We start from the raw sequence: 17610 nt of genomic DNA on the forward strand, positions 1-17610 counted from the left end.
GAAATAATTGGGGGTAAGAGGCGCTGCAGGCATACCTTGTTTTATTGCACTTCACACATATTGCATCATTTTACAAATTGAAGGTTTGTGGTAATCCTGCATCCAGCAAGTTTATTGCCACCATGTTCCAACATTATTTCCTCACTTCCTGTCTCCTGTGTAAAAAAATTAACAAACAGAAACCTCAGTTAAATAGGATTGGGTGACCAGGAGGGTAAGACCACTGCAGACCCTTCCCCTCCGCCCCGCCCAGGAAGAAGAGAGCCCTCTTCTTGTCAAGGACTCAGCCAGTGAGAACCCAGGGACTCTGTTTGCTACCGCCCTCCCACCTTCTTTCTCCTCTCTGCAATAGCGTTCTCCTGCTGTGGGGGAGTTACATGTGGCCTGCCCACTGTTGCGGGTCCTAAATTACAATTCTTTGCTGATCCTGAAAAGAACCCATGTGTGCTGGAGAAATAACCGTGAGTCTATTTGTTTCAGCTAAATACTCAATTTCAAAATTTTTCATTATTACATTTGTTATGGTGATCTGTGTCCAGTCATCTTTGATATTACTACTATAACTTGCTGAAGGCTCACATGATGGTTAGAATTTTTTAGCAATAAATTATTTTTAATTAAGGATTGTACATTGATTTTTGTATGTAATGGTATTGCACACTTGATAAACTACAATATAGGGGAAACATAACTTTTATACACACTGGGAAACCAAGAAAAAAATGTGTGTGACTCGCTCTATTGCACTGTTCACTTTATTGCAGTGGCCTGGAACAAAACCAGCATAATATCTGAGATAAGCTTGTACTTTGCAAAAAGCAGAGGAGTATTATCTTTCAGAATTTGAATTTTCCAGCTCCAGCACCTGCCCAGGGTCCTGACCCTTCACCAGAACTTTCACCATTGTTTACAAGTCCTGAGTTAATGTGCCTTGGGGGCCACACCCTGTTCACCCTGTTCAGTAAAGCCTGCGCTGCATCTTTTACTGCAAATTTGCAGAATTCATTTATTACATTGTGTCTGTGTTCATGTTCCTTGTATATACAAGAACATGTCTTGCAAATAGTGTTACTTCTTCCTTTGCCAATCGGGATGCCTCCAGTTATTGTTTCTCCAGAGTTTCTCCAGGTGCTCAATTGTTGAGAAGTTTGGAGGGATGATTCAAGCGAAATAACTGGAACATAACTTTCCAAGGTAAGACTTACCCAACTGTTTCAATAGACCAGAGAACTACATATTTAGCCCTTAGTTTGGTAAAGGTAAGTTCCAGAGCCTCTTGTTTGGTGAAGGAGATGTCAGGGAAAGTCTTTAAAAGAACTCTTTTCCACACTCTCCCTCCCCACTCCCACCCCCCCGACAGCAGCCATCCTCCCCACTATCCATCCAACTTCTGGCAGTCAATTATCACTAGACTACTGGGGATCTTCTTACCTTATTATACCATTGGACCGACTCCTTCATGGGCCCCAATGTGGGCAGTCAAACCACATCTCTGGGAGCCAGGGATCCGAAGGAAAACCCCAGCTCTTCAGTCTAGGGTAGGGACAGGTAGTTCCGAGTTGCTTACTCTTGCACTGCTTCCCCTTACACCCGTGCCCCATGCATGTATACACACTCTGTGTGCTGTGCCCAAGGAAAAGTCATGAGGAAGACTGCAATGCCCTCCTTCCAAAGTGCAGCATGCTGGTAATTAGATCAAAGCCAGCTCCCACGATCCCTCCAAAAAGGTTGCGGTGGTTAGCAGGGATTTGTGTGCTGGTTGTTCAGTGTTCCACCACATCCCCAGGATCTGAGGAAGGGTCTGAGTAGTAATGCCCGCAGCAGGATGGGGATCTCTGACGGTAAATCCCTATTTCTGAGATTGCCCTTTCAACCTCTACTCACACTACCATAGTTTCTACTAGTCATTTTTTGCACTGAACGCAGCCTACTGCTTTCTTGAGCCTGCAGGTGCTTGGTGTTCAGTGAAAGAGCATCCGTTTCACCCCAAGCCCCCGAAGCTTACTTTGTAGTTTGCAAAGACAGACTAATGCCCTGCTGAGTGGAGTTAAACAGATTCACACCCTAACCCAGTGGGTCGCTGTTTGCGGTCTGCTGCTCTAATGACTTCCAAACACAGAAAATACAGATTTCTGGCTGAACAGGAGAAAGTCAAGCCAGTGTTGTAGACATTAGAGAAGCTCCTGCGTCCCTCAAGGCAGACCCCACGAGTTTTCCAGAACTTGAAACTCTGGCACTGTAATCTTCTCCAGTGATTAAATGTTTCTTTATGACTTCCTTCCTCAGTGTGGCTCTTCATTCCACAGAACTGGAATAAACAGATGTGCAAAGGCATGCAAAACTGCACTCTTCGTGCGAATACTTGTCTCTCAGGATTCCAAAATATGGCGTGCCCTGTGTCTCCATGCATTGTTTTTCACTCAAGGTCATGGACTAGATCCAGGACACACAACTGGGTTTCCACCCAGCCCAGGCAAAATCTAAATTTACTGGGAAGGAGAGCATATACTGACAAGACACCTATGCCTCCCGTTCCTGTGAGAATTATATCTATCACAGATATTGCTCCACCCATAACAGGACCAATCCTGCTGTCCCTCCAGGAATCAACTCCCTCACAAGCCCAAAAGCTATTGCAACAGTCCAGAGGGTCCGTCTGCAGGAAAGCTTTAAAAATTGTTCTCCCTGCATTAGGTGAACAGAAACAGTTGAAAGACACAGTTCCTGCATTTCCAGGCTGTGGAAGGAGCTGCCTAAAAATGTGTGCTGCTGGGACTGCCTGGGCAGAATATGGTGTGGATCTCAAGCATACAGAGCTCAGAAAAGGATGCAGTATTTACTGATGACATTGACCTTTATGGCAGGTGGCGGCAAAAGGAGGCTAATTTTATCTGGTTTCCAACCAAGGTCAGTGAGTAATACTAGCTTCCTGAAACTTACCTGGTGAGACGACTTATATATGTGATATGTAATATGAGAATAATAGCTTCATCCTGCAGAATTCACATGTGTTTCTGATGACCAAAAGATAGAATATGTTAAAGCACTTTGTAAACATGGCCTAACCTCTCCCTTTCACTGTGAATAATGTTTAGTCTCCCTTCTCCTGGAAAAGGCATTCATTTCCTGATTTAAAGAAAGAAAAAGAAAAAAACGGTAAAAGCCTTTGCAAATCCATGTAGGAATGTAAGAGATAAAGAGAATCCAAAGCAATCTAATATTTTGAACCTCTCTCTGTTACATTACTTCCAATTCAGTTTCTCAAGTAATAAGCACATGGGGGATAAACAAAAAGATTCCTGATATCTTCAATGTAAAACTAAGCAATGTTTACATTACATTCTTCCAGGTTATAAAATTCTATCCTTTAATTGTCTTACAGCAATGCAAAATTCTTCTACAGACAGATAAATGAATTCTCTGAAGTGGAATTTTCATACTTTCCCCTACATGTACTAGCCAAAAGATGCCCATGATTATCAGCAAACCACTGAGAGCTAGGAGGAAGTCAGGAAACAGATTCTCCCTCAGAGAAAGCCCATAGAATGAACCACCCTATCAACCCCTTCATTTCAGACTTCTAGGCTCCAGAACTGTGAGGAAATAAGTTTGTTGTTTTAAGCCACCTATTTTGTGATAATTTTTTATAGCAGCCCTAGAAAAATCATTTACGTGTGTTTCTCAACATTCCTATACTCCATATTAAAAAGGTGCTTATTTGACTTGTGTACTGTTTATGGTACCTCACTGATAACCGCATTTATAATATAACCACAATCTTTAACGTGCTTGTTAGTGTATTTGTATGAGTTATGACTTTGCCCTTTAAGTCCTTTGACATAATTATTTTTAAGAGTTGGGAGTAACAATGCCATATTTTGCAGATCTCAAGGGACCTCAAATAGCCAAAACAATCTCGAAAAAGAAGAACAAAATGGAGGAACTCATACTTTCTGATTTCAAAACTTACCAGAGAGCTACAGTAATCAAAACAGTATGGTACTGGCATAAAGGCAGACATAGAGACCAATGGAATAGAATAGAAAATCCAGAAGTAAAAATCCCATTATGGTCAAATTATTTTTAAAAGAGTGCCAAGATTATTCAATGGGGAAAGGATAGCTGGATATCCACATGAAAATAATGAATTTGGACCCTTGCCTAACACCATCTACAACAGTTAACTCAAAATAGATAAAAGACATAAATGTAAGACCTAAAACAATAAGACTCTCAGAAGAAAACATAGGGTAAAAGCTGTACAATATTGGATGTGGCTACTACATCTTGGATATGACTCAAAAGGCACAGACAACCAAAGAAAAAATAGACAAATTGGATTTCATGAAAGTTAAAAAATTTGTGCATCAAAAGACATCAACAGAATAAAAAAGCAGAAAATATTTGCAAATCATATATCTCTGATAAGGGCTTAATATTTAGTATACAAGGGGAACACCTAAAACTCAACAACAAAACCAAACAATCCAATTAAAAAATAGGCAAAGGACTTGAATAGGCAACTCTGAAGGATTTTCACAAATTTCCATAAATAAGTTTGTTGTGCATGGCCAAGTGAAAAACAGTGGTGTAGAAGATGCTAGATCCAAATTGAAGTAAAGTTGTGAACAAACATTTAAAATAAAATAAAAACTAAAATTATTACTTTACACACTATATAGTTATTGCCTAGTATCATCCAGCAAAGCACTAAAAGACAGAGAAAAATGCAACAGAAATTAATTAACTCATAGTCAATTTAACCAGGGTTTTCTTTGAACCTAAAAATATAGAAAGTGATGACACTGACAAAACTCTTGAACGAACTTCCTCGTATAATTGGATAAAGTATGCAATTTCTGAATTTAAAAAAGTTCTTCACAAAAAATAAAATATTTAAATTAAATCTTTAAATTTAATTTTAATTAAATTAAATTTAATTTAAATTAATTGCACTTACAGAAATAAATTTAACCTAGTCAAGACTGAGTGTCTCATTTGATTTGAAAATTTTCCTATGCAATTCTTTAATAGCAACATATATCATAAGCATATATTTCTAGCATCTCTCTTTTTATAATATGGAAGAACAAATCTCTATAACATTTTCTGTTTTTTGTTTTTGCGGTACGCGGGCCTCTCACTGTTGGGGCCCCTCCCACTGCGGAGTACAGGCTCCAGACGCTGAGGGTCAGCGGCCATGGCTCACGGCCCAGCCGCTCTGTGGCATGTGGGATCTTCCCGCACCGGGCCACGAACCTGCGTCCCCTGCATCGGCAAGCGGAACCCCAACCGCTGCGCCACCAGGGAAGCCCTGAAAGATAGTTTTAAGTGTTAAAGATATTCTGAATTTTTTTCTATGCTTAGGGTATCTTTAGAAGGCAAAAGTCAGAAACATTATCTGAGCAGAATTGGACATGATTAAAATTAGTTTTTTGATATATGATAATAAATGCTTATCACCTATTTAATTAAATTGACAGTAAAAATATTTTAAACATACACGTAACATGGCTGTAAATAAAACAAGCTCTTCTGTAAGTGATGAAATATTTTGTCTGTCTTTGTTTTTTCCTAAATAATAAAATAATATTAAAGTCAACCTAAAGCACAGAAATTATTCTGGTAAGTCACAAATCTTTACCATGTAGGCAAGTAACACAGAACGTTAAGAAAATCCTTTCATATTGTAGGCAAACACATTAATCAGTAAGACAAAACAAGGAACGCCATGAAAACAGAGCAAACATTGCCAAAAAAATCAGTAACACTTCTTCTCACGTTCAGGTAATATAGACCAATGCAGGTAAAATTCACTTTCCAATTTTTTGGAAATATATCTTTTTATATTCTGGAAGAAATTAACATTTTTCTTGAACATGGAGATTTTTTTCTCAGTGGGTACTCAAGATCAAAACAATTCAAGATGCTATTTGCATAACATCTTACATATGTTAACCCATGCAATATGTGTATTAGTGCTATTTTAAAATGAGTCAGCAGGGAATTCCCTGGCAGGCCAATGGTTAAGACTCCTCGCTTCAGCTGCAGGGGGCGTAGTTTGGAGCCCTGGTCAGGGAACTAAAATGCCACATGCCTCGTTGCGCAGCCAAAATAATAATAATAATTAAAATGAGTCAGCGATAAAATTACTATTTCATTATTGATAATTATAACTCATGTAAAGAAAAATATTTTGGTGTCTTCAATAAGACTTCAGAGTGTAACAAGGTCTGGACACCACCACCAACAAAATAATAAAGACAACAAACTGTTGAAATCTGAGTTACTTTGTTAGAACGAAAAAACTATTTTGCCTTGAAAAACAGAAACATGTACAATTTATTTCTCTGCCATTGTTGCTCCTAATACATAAGATATTCTATCTTACTTAGAAGTAATCTAGGAATTCAATAAATAAACATTAACCTACTCAATTTTCTAACAGTTCAACATTTTAAGATACCTAAATATCTTGGAAAATAATCATCCAACTTACAAATTACAAAATATGATTACTGTTGAAATCAGTTTGTCATAACAATGATTCAATTTGGTTTAAAAAACAGATTTACTTTCTCTGTAAGCCTAAACATTAAATGGAAATAACTTTAGCTTACTTATCAGTAAACCTGGAAAAAGAATACCTAAGTAGGATAAAATGTATGCTTGTATTTTACTTAACAATTATTAATCAGACAAGACAAAGGTGTTTTTATTGAACAAAAATGGTTAGTCTCATTTGAAAAAAATTTGACCTAGATTTGTGAATTTGGATTTTTAAAACTGTTCTGAGTTGTTTCCTACAAGAAGAGTATTTATTTTCCTAGCACAGTTACATTTTAAGGAGCTTCATTTTATTTTCTGGATATTTAGAAATATTTAATTCAGAATTCCTTTGTTTTGTATTCTAAAAAATTACAAACACAAAATGAGAGGTACCTTCTGAGTTACAGAGAGACACTGGGACACAAGTACAAAAGTTTGCATCTTCAATTAAACCATTCCAACTACAAGAAAAGTTAAACATAGAAACTAACAGGCAAAACACTCATTATTCCGAATATCAAAGATCTATTATCTTGCTTCACAGGATGAAAAATTCTTAATTGCTTTGAGCTAAAATAGACAGAGATTAATAAATTAGATTCTTTCATCTAACCAGATGTCCATAAACCTCTAATTGTTTTACAGAAAACATCATCTGATCAGATTATACAATTAAAGTCCCCATCATTGCTACCTTTAATGGGAAATAATTTCACTATCATAAATGAGCTAAAGTCGATTCAAAAATAAACGCAAAATTAGTACAGGGGAAAAATAGAGAAACTAAGAGCACCCAAAATTAAAGTCTTATTATAGCTTGAAATGCACGTGTGGGAGCTTATAAAAGATGTGTGGCGTTGAAGCGTCCACTTCCCACGCAATTGAGTTTAACTTGCTCTGTCAAGCTCGAAGCCATTGCACAATCTTCCGGAAACCTCCGAAAGTGTTTTGGAAAACTATTTTTAAAGGTCAGTGTAACTGTGACTTTCAGAAAGGCTTGGGCAGCTAGGTGATACCTGCAAGCATCGAAGGAAGTTGAGCCAGTGGGTTTGAAGATGCTGTCTCCAACACTAGGAGTCCTTGTGAGGACAATCTATGAAATTAGTGGTTATCCTGTGCAGCAGCCTTATGAGTTATCCGCACCTTATTGTCACGGACCTTTTTACAACTGTACAAAGTGTAGACAATTGAAATGGACCAACAGTACCTCCCTCATTTCTTCCCACTTCTATCCCGGCTATTTTTCTCTTCTCTGATCACGCAACCCGCTTCCTCCAAAAAACTTGGAGCTTATATGTTGCTGAGAGGTGGCATGCCTGCGAGTAGGTTAACCGGTTACCAAGAGGACGGATTAATTTGACATATTAAAAGGGACGACTTTCAGTAAAGGGTAAACCATTCCCTCTCGGCTTTACCCAGGCTGTTGATCAGCTGCTGTCAGGGAAAAATCCCTACCCTGCGCTCTTCACGCACGAAGCGATCCCCTCCTACCCGACTCGCTCATTTCTTCCGTAACAGACCGACACAAATGCCAAGAAAGCACTGTCTGCTCTTGCAGACGGTGGCTGCAGCCCAGGGCTGTGCCCCCCACCACCTCACGTCCCAGGACGCGGCCGCCCCCTATAATTACTCCCCACGGCCCACTACCAAGCCAGCTCATCCTCTTAGCAGCTTCTTGTTTGGGCTTCGCGTCCGGAACTGCAGGCGCAGAAGGCCCTGCCATCCGGAGCCTCGGGCGGTTCCTTGGTGGGGCGGACCGAGTCCTACACAGCACCGAGTCCTACACAGCACTCACCAGGATGCTTCCCTCTGAGCCCTACTCCTGGTCTTCATTTAACAAGCCAGGGCTTCCCTGGTAGCGCAGTGGTTGAGAGTCCGCCTGCCGATGCAGGGGACACGGGTTCGTTCCCCGGTCCGGGAAGATCCCATATACCGCGGAGCGGCTGCGCCCGTGAGCCATGGCTGCTGAGCCTGCGCGTCCGGACAACAGTGAGAGGCCCGCGTAAAGCAAAAAAAAATAATTAAAAAATAATTAAATAAAAAACAAGCCAGCTCTGTGCTTCTTCTCAACTCCTCTACTCCGGGCTTTTGGGTCTGCTTTTGCCATTCCCCTTAAGGGCTCCTACCCGCTAGGGTAAAACTGACCCGCCCCCTTGGAAAGGCAGAGCCAGAGCAGGCAAGGGGACTTATCTGATTTGTGGTCAATCCTAAAAAGAGACCAAACACCCCTCAGACCTCACACTGTCCCCCACTTTCAGTGTGAGTGAGCTCAGTGGACCTTTGCTTACTCCACGCTCCCCGGCTCTCCAAGGTTGAAAACTGTTAAGTGTTGGCTCTTGGAAAATACAGTTTAAACACCTGTTGGTAAAACAAATAGCTTACTTCATTATTACCGCGATAAGAGAGTTCACTATCTCAACAGGTCCCAACGTATTAGTAGGAATTAAAGGGGGCTGGAAAGGACAAAATTGGTATGCATTTTTGAAGATTTCACTTTTCAATTAACACTGGTGTTTTCAATTGGCAGTAGCGTACTTGGTTGGTTAGTAAGGGGTAAAGATCTTAACACAATACAGCGTTGATTGGTACAAAGATTGGAGAGTTTTCACGGAAGATATTCAAAGAGAGTTGGGGGATATAAACTGTGGTTTGATGCGTCAGCAGAATAGTCTTTCAGCGACTTTCATTAATAAAATTTATTTGACATTTTTATCTTCCAGGCAACTTTCCTGAAATACTGAAGTATGTTGAAGAAGAAAATGAAATAATAAAACCTGAAACATGAAACTATCTTCGGATTTTCAGCATGAAGCCTGATTCTAGGCCATTCTTAAGGTGTGTGTGTCTGAGGAGCGTTGTGCAGAAAGCACTACTTTGAGTTTACTCATGATTTTCTCCCCAGTCCCTCCTTACTGGTCCAACAATTCCTGCCCAGGCTACCGCATACCCGGCTGCTCCGCAGTGGCTGGCATCGTTGTTAAGTTACCACAGCCGTGGCTAAGTAGTCTCCACTAGGTCACAAGGTCGGCTAATTACAACTTGCTCTGTACCTTCGCGCTCAGTCGAGCTGCTAGGTTTCTAGCTCGGTTAACCTTACCAGCTTTCCCTCCATCCTGTGCGCCGGCCTCTCTCCCGGGTCTTCCTGTAAGCTTTTCCCCTTCAATGTGTGCCTCTTTACCCCTGTATCGAAGTCAACTGCCTTTCCCCAGACTGAAAAGTTTTGTACTTTCCAAGGATAACAGGCAAGTGCTTCCCTTGTTTCCCCCTGGCGGGGAGGTGGAGAGAAAAAAAGAAAAAAGAAAAGAATATTCAGTAGGGAAGTGGGGCACGTTGATTCCCTCTCCACCCCTTAACATCCTACACTCCAATTTAAAACTCTCTCTGTTTTGCTGGTGGTAGTGCTGGTAACTTTGAAGGAAAGGATCCTCAGGGCCACTGGCACGCCTCACTTCTAGGCTATTTCTCCTGCCTAGTATGCTGAGTGCCCCATTAGCAGGATTCTGAAGTGCTTCTCCCTTAGGACAGTGACCAGCAACCTCACCTTCCCCTGCCCCCTTTTCCCTGCGAACGTGCTGCCGCTGTTTGCTTCCTTTCTGGGTACCAGAGGAGCCCTGAGTGACCTGGGGCTGTGGTCGGCCCCCTATGCCTCCAGGGATATCAGAAAGTTAAAGCTAAGTGGGATGGGCAGCATGTAAATGCCAGAAGTGCTCCGAGAGAACTCAGCAAGAGCCCGACAACCACTTTACGTTCTATTCATATTGTCTCAGGAGGAAAATTTATGGAAAGAACATACCCAAAATTTGTCTAAAATATTAGGCCCATTACCTGTTGGGTGTGTGTTTATGTGGGTGCACCACTGTTGTCTACTATTCCTGGGACTCTGAGAACAACTATTTTTGAAGCTTAAAGCTACATTCAGCATTGCTGTTGTTGCTTTTAACTTCTTAAAAAGAGGAGTGTGTGGGGCTTCCCTGGTGGCGCAGTGGTTGAGAGTCCGCCTGCCGATGCAGGGGACACAGGTTCGTGCCCCGGTCTGGGAAGATCCCACATGCCACGGAGCGGCTGGGCCCGTGAGCCACGGCCGCTGAGCCTGCGCGTCCGGGGCCTGTGCGCCGCAACGGGAGAGGCCACAACAGTGAGAGGTCCGCGTACCGCAAAAAAAAAAAAAAAAAAAGAGGAGTGTGTGTGTGGAGGGGGGTTGGAAGAGGGGTAAATTGAACCTCTCTTGAACAAAATGTACATGTTTACAGAAAAGATTGATTTTTGTACCACTGTTGGTTCTCTAAATTTACAGATTTGAAATAGCTCAGAGGAATGAAATGCTCAGAATCCCTACAGATCAATATAAGTGACTACTGTAATTTGCATAGTTTATGCACATATACATTGCTCTTGTTGACTTTTTTTTAACATCTTTATTGGAGTATAATTGCATTACAATGGTGTGTTACTTTCTGCTTTATAACAAAGTGAATCAGGTATACATATACATATATCCCCATATCTCCTACCTCTTACACCTCCCTCCCACCCTCACTATCCCACCCCTCTAGGTGGTCACAAAGCACCAGGCTGATCTCCCTGTTCTATGCGGCTGTTTCCCACTAGCTATCTATTTTACATTTGGTAGTATATATATGTCCGTGCAACTCTCTCACTTTGTGCCAGCTTACCCTTCCCCCTCCCTACGTACTCAAGTCCATTCTCATACATCTGCATTTTTACTCCTGTCCTGCCCCTAGGTTCTTCAGAACCACTTTTTTTTTAGATCCCATATATATGTTTTAGCATACGGTATTTGTTTTTCTCTTTCTGACTTACTTCAATCTGTATGAGAGACTATACATCCATCTACCTCACTAAATATAACTCTGTTTTTTTCTTTCTGACATAACTTCAATCTGTATAACAGACTATACATCCATCTACCGCACTACAAATAACTCAATTTCGTTTTTTTATATGGCTGAGTAATACTGCATTGTATATATGTGCCATATCTTCTTTATCCATTCATCTGTCGAGGGACACTTAAGTTGCTTCCATGTCCTGGTTATTGTGAATAGACCTACAGTGAACATTATGGTACATGACTCTTTTTGAACTATCATTTTCTCAGGGTATATGCCCAGTAGTGGGATTGCTGGCTCGTATGGTAGTTCTATTTTTAGTTTTTTAAGGAACCTCTATACTGTTCTCCATAGTGGCTGTATCAATTTACATTCCCACCAACAGTGTAAGAGGGTTCCCTTTTCTCCACACCTTCTCTAGCATTTATTGTTTGTAGAGTTTTTGATGATGGCCATTCTCACTGGTGTGAGGGAGGTGATACCTCATTGTAGTTTTGATTTGCATTTCTCTAATAATTAGTGGTGTTGAGCATCCTTCCATGTGTTTGTTGGCAATCAGTATATCTTATTTAGAGAAATGTCTATTTCAGTCTTCTGCCTATTTTTGCATTGGGTTGTTTGTTCTTGTGATATCGAGCTGCATGAGCTGCTTGTAAATTTTGGAGATTAGTTCTTGGTCAGTTGCTTCATTTGCAAATATTTTCTCCCATTTTGAGAATTTTTTTTTTGTCTTGTTTATTTTTTCCTTTGCTGTGCAAAAGCTTTCAAGTTTCATTAGGTCCCATTTGTTTATTTTTGTTGTTATTTCTATTTCTCTAGGAGGTGGGTTAAAAAGGATCTTGCTGTGATTTATGACATAGAGTGTTCTGCCTATGTTTTCCTCTAAGAGTTTTATAGGGTCTGGCCTTACATTTAGGTCTTTTCATTTTGAGTTGATTTTTGTGTTTGGTGTTAGGGAGTGTTCTAATTTCATTATTTTACATGTAGCTGTCCAGTTTTCCCAATAATTGAGGATGCTTTCTTTTCTCCATTGTATATTCTTGCCGCCTTTATCAAAAATAAGGTGACCATATGTGTGTGGGTTTATATCTAGGCTTTCTATCCAGTTCTCTTGATCTATATTTCTGTTTTTGTGTCAGACTGTCTTCATTACTGTAGCTTTGTAGTATAGTCTGAAATCTGGGAACCTGATTCCTCCAGCTCCATATTTCTTTCTCAAGATTGCTTTGGCTGTTTGGGGTCTCTTGCGTTTCCATACAAATTGTGAAATTTTTTGTTCTAGTTCTGTGAAAAAAATACCATTGGCAGTTTGATAGGGATTGCATTGAATCTATTGCTTTGGGTAGTATAGTCATTTGCACAATGTTAATTCTTCCAATCCAAGAACATGGTATATCTCCCATCTATTTGTATCATCTTTAATTTCTTTCTTCAATGTCTTATAGTTTTCTGCATACAGGGCTTTTGACTCCTTACATAGGTTTATTCCTAGGTATTTTATTCTTTTTGTTGCAATGGTAAATGGGAGTGTTTCCTTAATTTCTCTCTCAGATTTTTCATCATTAATGTATAGGAATGCCAGAGATTTCAGTACATTAATTTTGTATCCCACTACTTTACCAGATTCATTGACTAGCTCTAGTAGTTTTCTGGTAGCATCTGTAGGATTCTTTATGTATAGTATCCTGTCATCTGCAAACAGTGACAGCTTTATTTCTTCTTTTCCAATTTGGATTCATTTTATTTCTTTTTCTTCTCTGATTGCTGTTTCCAAAACTATGTTGAATAATAGTGGTGAGAGTGGACAACCTTGTCTTGTTCCTGATCTTAGTGAAAATGGTTTCAGTTTTTCACCATTGAGGATGATATTGACTGTGGGTTTGTTATAGATGGCCTTTATTAAGTTAAGTTCCCTCTGTGCGTACTTCCTGGAGAGTTTTTATCACAAAAGGGTGTTGAATTTTGTCAAAAGCTTTTTCTGCATCTGTTGAAGTGATCATATGGTGTTTCTCCTTCAGTTTGTTAATATGGTGTATCACATTGAGTGATTTGTGTATATGGAAAAATCCTTGCATTCCTGGGATAAACCCCACTTGATCATGGTGTATGAGCATTTTAATGTGCTGTTGGATTCTGTTTGCTAGTATTTTGTTGAGGATTTTTGCATCTATATTCATCAGTGATATTGGCCTGTAGTTTTCTTTTTTTGTGACATTGTTGTCTGGTTTTTGTATCAGGGTGATGGTGGCCTCATAGACTGATTTTGGGAGTGTTCCTCCCTCTGTATTTTTGGAAGAGTTTGAGAAGGATAGGTGTTAGCTCTTCTATAAATGTTTGGTAGAATTCGCCTGTGAAGCCACGTAGTCATGGGCTTTTGTTTGTTGGAAGATTTTTTTTTTTTTTTTTTTTTTTTGCAGTACACGGGCCTCTCACTGTTGAGGCCTCTCCCGTTGCGGAGCAACAGGCTCCGGACGCGCAGGCTCAGCGGATGTGGCTCACGGGCCCAGCCGCTCCGCGGCACGTGGGATCCTCCCGGACCGGGGCGCGAACCCATGTCCCCTGCATCGGCAGGCGGACTCTCAACCACTGCGCCACCAGGGAAGCCCTGTTGGAAGATTTTTAATCACAGTCTCAATTTCAGTGCTTGTGACTGGTCTGTTCATATTTTCTATTTCTTCCTGTTTCCGGGTCGGAAAGTTGTGCTTTCCTAAGAATGTGTCCATTTCTTCCAAGTTGTCCATTTTATTGGCATAGAGTTACTTGTAGTAAACTTTTGTGATCCTTTGTATTTCTGCAGTGTCAGTTGTTACTTCTCCTTTTTCATTTCTAATTCTATTGATTTGAGTCTTCTCCCTTTTTTTCTTGATGAATCTGGCTAATGGTTTATCAATTTTGTATATGTTCCCAAAGAACCAGCTTTTAGTTTTATTGATCTTTGCAGTCGTTTCCTTCATTTCTTTTTCATTTATTTCTGATCTGATCTTTATGATTTCCTTCCTTCTGCCAACTTTGGTGTTTTTTTGTTTTTCTTTCTCTAATTGCTTTAGGTTAAAGGTTAGCTTGTTTATTTGAGATGTTTCATGAGGTAGGATTGTATTGCTATAAACTTGTCTCTTAGAACTGCTTTTGCTGCATCCCATAGGTTTTGAGTCGTATTTTCATTGTCATTTGTTTCTAGGTATTTTTTAATTTCCTCTTTGATTTCTTCAGTGATATCTTGATTATTAAATAATGTATTGTTTAGCCTCCATGTGTTTTTATTTTTTACAGATTTTCTCCTGTAATTTATATATAGTCTCATAGAGTTGTGGTCAGAATAGATACTGGATACGATTTCAGTTTTCTTAAATTTACCAAGGCTTGATTTGTGACCCAAGATATGATCTATCCTGGAGAATGTTCCATGAGCACTTGAGAAGAAAGTGTATTCTGTTGTTTTTGGTTAGAAAGTCCTATAAGTATCAATTAAGTCCAATTTGTTTAATGTTTACTTTAAAGCTTGTGTTTCCTCATTTATTTTCATTTAGGATGATGTGTCCACTAGTAAAATTGGGATGATAAAGTCCCCTACCATGATTGTGTTACTGTCGATTTCCCCTTTTATGGCTGTTAGCATTTGCCTTACATACTGAGGTGCTCTTATGTTGCGTGCATAAATATTTACGATTGTTATATCTTCTTCTGGTTTGATCTCTTGATCATTATGTACTGCCCTTCTTTGTCTCTTGTAATAATCTATATTTTACAGTCTATTTTGTCTGATATGAGAATTGTTACTCCAGCTTTCTTTTGATTTCCATTTGCATGGAATATCGTTTTCCATTCCCTCACTTTCAGTCTGTAATTATCCCTAGGTTTGAAGTGGGTCTCTTGTAGACAGCCTTTCTTGTTTTTGTGTCCATTCAGCCAGTCTATGTCTTTTGGTTGGAGCATTTAATCCATTTACATTTAAGGTAGTTATCAATATGTATATTCCTATTACCATTTTCTTAATTGTTTTGGGTTTGTTATCGTGGGTCTTTTCCTTCTCTTCTGTTGCCCACCTAGAGTAGTTCCTTTAGCCTTCGTTGTAAAGCTGGTTTGGTGGTGCTGAATTCTCCTAGCTTTTGCTTGTCTGTAAAAGTTTTAATTTCTTCGTCAACTCTGAATGAGGTCCTTACTGGGTAGAGTAATCTTGGTCATAGGTTTTTCCCTTTCATCACTTTAAATATGCCCTGCCACTCCTGTGGCTTGCTGAGTTTCTGCTGAAAGGTCAGCTGTTAAACTTATGGGGATTCCCTTGTATATTATTTGTTGCTTTTCCCTTGCTGCTTTTAATATTTTTTGTTTCTATTAAATTTTTGACAGTTTGATTAATATGTGTCTTGGCGTATTTCTCCTTGGATTTATCCTGTATGGGACTCTCTGTGCTTCCTGGACTTGATTAACTATTTCCTTTCTCATATTAGGGAAGTTTTCGACTATAATCTCTTCAAATATTTCTCAGTCCATTTCTTTTTCTCATCTTCTTCTGGAACCCCTGTAATTGGAATGTTGTTGTGTTTAATGTTGTTCCAGAGGTCTCTGAGACAGTCCTCAATTCTTTTCATTCTTTTTTCTTTATTCTGCTCTTTGGTAGTTATTTCCACTATTTTATCTTCCAGGTCACTTATCCGTTCTTCTGCCTCAGTTATTCTGCTATTGATTCCTTCTAGAGAAATTTTAATTTCATTTATTGTATTGTTCATCATTGTTTGTTTGCTCTTTAGTTCTTCTAGGTCCTTGTTAAATGTTTCTTGTATTTTCTCCATTCTATTTCCAAGAATTTGCATCATCTTTACTGTTATTACTCTGAATTCTTATTCAGGTAGACTACCTATTTCCTCTTCATTTGTTTGGTCTCATGGGGTTTTACCTTGCCCCTTCATCTGCTATGTGTTTCTCTGTCTTCTCATTTTGCTTAACTTACTGTGTCTTGGGTCTCCTTTTTGCAGGCTGCAGGTTCGTAGTTCCTGTTGTTTTCTCTCCAGTGGTGAGAGGCCTGTTGTTTTCGCTGTCTGCCTCCAGTGTGTTGTGTAGGCTTCCTGGTCAAGGGGACTTGTGCCTGTGTTCTGGTGCATGTTCTGGTGCATGAGGCTGGTTCTTGTGTTCCTGGTGGGCAGGACCACATTCCGTGTTGTGTTTTGGGGTGTCTGTGTCCTTATTATGATTTTAGGGAGCCTGTCTGCTAATGGGTGTGGCTGTGTTCCTGTCTTGCTAGTTGTTTGTCATATGTTATCCAGCACTGGAGCTTGCTGGTCATTGCGTGGAGCTGGGTCTTCGCGTTGTGTTGGAGATCTCTGGGAGAACTTTTGCCATTTGATATTACTTGGAGCCGGGAGGTCTCTTGTGAACTAATGTCCTGAACTCAGCCCTCCCACCTCAGACGCACAGGCCTGACACCTGCATGGAGCACTAAGACCCTGTCAGCCATATGGCTCAGAAGAAAAGGGAGAAAAAAAGAATGAATGAAAAATAAAATGAAGTTATTAAAATAAAAATAAACTATTAAAAATAAAACAATTAAAAAGTAATAAAAACAAGAAAGAAAGAAGGAAGAGAGCAACCAAACCAAAAATCAAACTATGCATAGTAAAAAAAAAAAAAGGGCTTCTCTGGTGGCGCAGTGGTTGAGAGTCCGCCTGCCGATGCAGGGGACATGGGTTCGTGCCCTGGTCCGGGAAGATCCCACATGCCGCGGAGCAGCTGGGCCGGTGGGCCTTGGCCGCTGGGCCTGCGCGTCCGGAGCCTGTGCTCTGCAACGGGAGGGACCACAGTGGTGAGAGGCCCGCGTACCACAATAAAAAATAAAAAAAACCAAAACAAAACAGAAAAACAACAGACAGAGCCCCAGGACCAATGGTAAAAACAAAGCTATACAGACAAAATCGCACAAAGAAGCATACACATACACACTCACAAAAAGAGAAAGGGAAAAAAAATATATATTTATATATACATATAAATAAAGGAAGAGAGCAACCGAATCAAATAAACAAATCTACCAATTATAATAAATTCTAAATACTAAACTAAGATAAACATAAAACCAGAAACGAATTAGATGCAGACAGCAACCAAGTCTACAGCTGCTCCTGAAGTCCACCGCCTCAATTTTGGGATGATTCATTGTCTATTCAGGTATTCCACAGATGCAGGTACATCAAGTTAATTGTGGAGATTTAATCTGCTG

This window comes from Leucopleurus acutus (assembly GCF_964270905.1).
Source record: "Leucopleurus acutus genome assembly, chromosome: Y".
NCBI lineage: Eukaryota > Metazoa > Chordata > Mammalia > Artiodactyla > Delphinidae > Leucopleurus > Leucopleurus acutus.